The sequence below is a fragment of the Sphaerodactylus townsendi genome, linkage group LG11, assembly GCF_021028975.2.
Source record: "Sphaerodactylus townsendi isolate TG3544 linkage group LG11, MPM_Stown_v2.3, whole genome shotgun sequence".
Taxonomy (NCBI): Eukaryota; Metazoa; Chordata; class Lepidosauria; order Squamata; family Sphaerodactylidae; genus Sphaerodactylus; species Sphaerodactylus townsendi.
The window spans coordinates 41,089,584-41,094,876 of record NC_059435.1 but is presented as its reverse complement, the minus strand read 5'-3'; the positions used below and the strand labels follow the sequence as shown (position 1 = coordinate 41,094,876).

General features: G+C 44.7%; 1 non-coding gene across 1 annotated transcript; it reads right to left on the bottom strand.

The window, feature by feature from the left end:
- Positions 1-4,173: 4,173 nt before the first annotated feature.
- On the bottom strand, positions 4,174-4,281 carry LOC125441389. Its single transcript, XR_007245845.1, has one exon. It is a non-coding gene; the product is annotated as a U6 spliceosomal RNA (small nuclear RNA).
- Positions 4,282-5,293: the final 1,012 nt, after the last annotated feature.

The window sequence follows — 5,293 nt, the reverse complement described above, 5'->3', positions numbered from 1 at the left end:
AGATGGACGGGTAGCTCCCTCGAAACGTAAGGACCGCCCAGTACAAAACACAGCCGTTCTCCTCCGCTATACCACCATTGAGAAAATTAGTTTCATTTTTACCAGTGGCCAAACATCTACAGTTTTGGGCATGCCCCGGTTATTGTTGGCTACTTTTAAACCAAAATTCATTTTGGAAAGAAAGGATCCTAGAATTCACGACCCTCCCTGTGGTGAACACATGAATTGGGAAGAAAACCCAACGCCTCCTGACACACACCCCTCTCTGGCTTCCTCAAGATTGCTCCCATTCTATTGACATCCCACCTGCATATCAGGATCTAGCCAGAGTTTTTTCAGGAGCAGGAATGCTGCATCAGCTGCCACCTCACAGAGACACTGACTGTAAAATTGTCATACAACTTAGGCACAACTACCCAAGGGTAGAATCTAAAATTTGATGAGTCTCACGAGAGAAGAACTCGCCTCTAGATAAGGAACCTTTGCTCATGGGGTTCATAATGCAGCGGGCTACCAAACACACACACGCTGCTCCCGCGGTTTGTCAAAAAAGAAAAGATGTTCTTACGCTTTGTACAGATTACGCCCAGGTCTCACGCAGTCTCCCTGTTCAATAAATATCCTTTGCCTTTGATCAAGGACCTTTTAGATGCACTCGCAAAGGACGATTTTTTACTAAATTGACTTGAGAGAAGCTTATTACAGAGTCAGAATTGCTGAAGGATATGAACACCTGACTGCTTAACACAAAGTTTACAATTTGAATATTTAATAATGCCATTCGGGTTAAAGGTGGGGCCCCGGAGTTTCTCTTCTGGCGGCCCTTTTTATCAACGGTTCTCCATGATTTCTACTGTACAAGGAGTGGTTGTATACTTAGATGACGCTTTTAATTCTATCAGCAAACTATGTAGAAGAGCACAAATATTGGCCTTATGCATTAAAACCGCCGCTATTGACTAACTTCCTCTCTTTGCATAAACTCTCCAAAATGCTGTTTTCATCAGACCTCCATTGCACTATTTGGGTTACCGGATCTCTCCACTGGTCAGGGCTTAACATATGGATCCTGCTAAATTGAAGCAGTCCTCCAATGGCCTGCCTCTACCAACCAAGAAAGAACTCCAGTCAGCTTCTTGGTTTTGCTAATTTCTATCGTGATATTCTTTTTTATGGACCCCAATTTGCTGAACTGACTTCCTCTCAGACCCTTTACGCATCAGCGTAAAAGATCCACGACCGCTTGCCTGGGCCCCTTTCTGGTCTGAGAAATGTCAACAGCCAACTATTAAAATCTGCATTTACCAATCAACTCCTTATCCTAAAGGGCCTCTAACTTTGACTTCCTGCTTGTGGTTCACGGGACGCCTTTGACAAAGCACTGCAAGCCCTGTTGCAGAAAAATAAAAGATGGTAGACTGGTTCCGCGGTGCTTATTTGTCTAAAAAATTCTCTGGGTGCCTAACTCAACTGGACTGTGGAGACAAGAGACTGCGGCCATCAAAGCAGCATCTCCACTTGGCGCCACTGGCTGAGGCTGGGCACCCTTCAAGCTCTAGCCTGATCATAAAACCCCACGCAGCCTTTCCACCCCCCCTCAAGATGTCCGCAAACAACTTCAAGTAATGATTTCTCTCGCTTCTCTTTACAGTTCATTTTTCCTGTTCAACAACTGGCTGGATCGCCAGCTCGCTAGCTTACCCGGGAGGGGGGTGGGCTGCTCACGGTGACATTCCACGACTGCTCTACTCCCTCCCAGTTAGTTGGCTGTCACCCGATCTCAAACATCCACTTCTCCTCTCCACCCCCCGCTCTCAGTCTCTCGCTCTCCTTTCCTAAGTGGAATTGAGGAGGCGGGCTGCATGAGCCTCCAGCGTCAAGGAGACTCCCAATTGGCGCTTGAGAATGGAGTTTACGGAGGGGGGGAATGTTGGTACGCAAGCCTCCGGGGCAAGTAGCAAGTTCTTGAAGCCACCATGCCCGCTCGCTGACATTTTGGCTTTTGAAACCTTCGCACTTAGCCCGCCGCAGTCTTGGTGGCGCCGCAATGCGCAGCGACATTGAGGCATTACATTAAAGCATGCTCTTGTGTGCAGAAGCTAAAACCATCCCGGAAAGCCCCATGGACTATTGAAACCTTCTCCCGTAGCTTCCCCGCCTCTTGGGAAGTCACCATGGATTTTCATTTACAGATTTGCCCGAAAGCTCTCGCGGCAATGTTTCTGCTCTGTGGGCGGTGGTATGACTTATTCTCTGCTAAAGTCATTTTATTCCATGTGCTTCATCCTCCGCTCCTAAGTTGGCACGGCTGTTTATTCAACATGTTTACCGCTCTATTCCGGCCTCGTTAAGGTGGTGGTCTCCGTCACGCCCCCAATTCATCTCAAAAGTTCTGGAAAGCTGCTTTTGTAGTTGTTGGGGTTCTCTACCACGCTTCAAAGTGACGCGTAGACGGAGAGAACTAACAGAACCCTAGAGCAGTATTTTACCGCGAAACATAACTAACTACCACCAAGACACAGCAGCTTATTCCGCTTATGGAGTACTTCTACAACAATGCGTCTATAGTAGTACAAAGAAAACCCCTTGAAATTGTGTCTTGCCGCCCTTCCTCCCATAAGCCACAACCACCAAGTAGCTGCACCCCCCCTAACAATGGATTTCATCCCTAGTCGGTGACGGAAGTCGGTCCAGACTGCCTTACAACAAGCAAAGGACTCCCAAAACTGTAAGCTGATAAACACCGCCGATTTCATGCAGGGGCTCCTTGGGTGTATTTATCTACAAAAATCTCTGTAGACGGCATAAATATTCCAAACTTGGTAAAGAGATTTGTGGGACCCTTTTCAGATTACTAAAGGACAATGATGTCACTGTTCGCTTAGGATTTGCCTTAACTCTTTAGTAATATCCATCCTGTCTTCCATTCCAGTTTTCTTGCTCAAGGAGGCTCCCGCCTCGATGTCTGGCACGCACTCCGGGCCGGAGAGTCTCCTCACCTAATTATTATTGACGGCCACAAGCACTACGTAAAATTGACGCTATCCTGGCTCTCGCTTAATCGCAAACGCTTTGCAATATTTAGTTTCTTGGTGATATTCCTCTGGGTATAATCACTGGGTTTATTCCGAAAACATTGAAGCCTCCCACTCCTATTAAGCTGCTTTCCAATCAGCTTCTTCCACAAACCTTGGGGAAGGGTCTTTAGGGAGGCAGAGGAAGGATTCAATGGTGTTGATGGTGAAGTAACCTTTGAGTGCATCTACAGTCTCGGGCGAGGCTGCATGCACGCGAGACTTCATTCATGCTGAGATGAAGCCTCTGTTCCCATGTGTGGGAAGCAGGAAGGGGGATGGGTGACTGGTATTATAACCTGTGCTTCTTAAGGAAGTGTCATTCCCAAGCACTGCAGTACTTGAGCTTTCTAAGATGTCTTAATAAAATGGACTTTTACTCCCAAAGCCTTGGCTTCAAGTGCCTAGTGGAAATTCTCACACAATCCTTTGGCTGTATTCTATAGTAAATGTGTACTCCTCCTGGATCAGTGTCCACACCTCACTGACACCATCCCTGACCTCAACTTTTTTTTTTTTTTTTTTTTTTTTTTTTTTTTTTTTTTCATTGTCCAACTAAAGTGGAGGTATCACCACTGACTGTCCAACTTATTAGGGTAACAGTCCATGGATAGGCTTTCCCTGTTGGCTGACAATAACTAGCCAAAGGTAGCCCAGTGACTTTTGTTGCCCATTCAAACCTAGGTCTCTGAAATCTATGTCCAACATTCTGTCCTCAGAACTACCTCAGCTCTTGATTCTATCCCAGCCATAGTCCACAGCAGACTCGGAGTACATGAGTCCAGCTGAAAATGAAATATTTCCAGGACTCAGCAAAAGATGGGGCAGATTTGGTATTTCTGATAAGCCTTTGGGAGTGCTTTAATCTTTTGTGCAAAAGACTCCATAACATGCTGACATGACTGTAGCACCAAAGAGGCTGCTCAGCTTGGCTTGTTCCTGACCCAGTTAAGCTTCCCAATCTGCCCTGGAAGCACATCTTGCACCTAATTTTTAAGTGCTTGAATGAATATTTATCAGGGCTACAGAAGACATACAAGCAAGGCAGAAGGGTTTTCATTTCCACAGAAGCTACTACCAATTGTAGCTAAGGAAGGGTCTGTTTATGAAGGATTTCATGGATTTGTGTATCATCCTTGCACAGGGGCCATGGTAATCGTCCTGTGTTGTTTCAGTTTTAGCATAAAGTGCTGCCAAAATGAGCACTTTGCTTATGCATCTGCTTAGAAATGTGGGTTGCATTATCTTCTTACCAAACACCAGCAGTGGAAACCTGTATAGGTCCACAAGGAATACTGTTTGCTATAGCCTGGGATGGTGCTGACTCTTGTTCCCACAAGTCAGGCAGACTAAATATTGCTGACTAAAGAACTTGCCACTTAAATTAGAACTCATGGAGCCATATGTTTCAAACTGGTGGGTCATATTTTATACAAAAATGATTGTGACAAGCTACATTTTATGCTGAGGAGTTGCATTTCAAGGGCAATGTTGTTATTAGTGCTGATTTGTACATTACAAACTTTATCCTATATTTGATTTTAAAAGAACCTAAAAGCTATGATTATCAAACCTCTTTTTTTTAAATTGAGGACTAGCTCATGGAATGTCATTTTATTGTCCCCTAACATTTCCTTCTTGTCCTCTGACCTTCTCACTCTTGTCAGCTTCTATCCTCTCTGCCTGCCCACCTTTCTGATAGCATTGGCTGATTTCCAGTGATATCACAGCAGGGCTTTTCAGACAGAGTTGTTGGAGCAGATTAGCAACTGGCAGTGAGAGAGATTATTGTCAACAAGAAGTGGACTGCAAAGGAAGGCTGTGACCTCTGTGGCGTCAGAGTAGGGCAGTCAAAGGCATCTGAATATTTGAATTCCAACATCCATGAACTGTTCTTGTGCACCTCAGTACTGAGATTTACATACGATAGCTCTTTGGCTAAATATCCTTGAATGCTTGTTTAGCAGAATTTCAGTTTTGACATAGGCCTCAGTTCATGCACAATGGTAGTTTGCATATGTCTCTTAAAATATTTCAGATCCAACTCGAAAGGCCTTATTTATGACATACTTCAGACCTGAGCTTTGCTGTTTTATTGGATTATGGACAAAAATCTGTTGGACAGCAATGAAAACAATTATGCAGCCCATGAATAAAACAGCACTTGGTTAATATCCATCTCAATCACAAGAAACCCACAGGAAAAACAGTTTGGATTA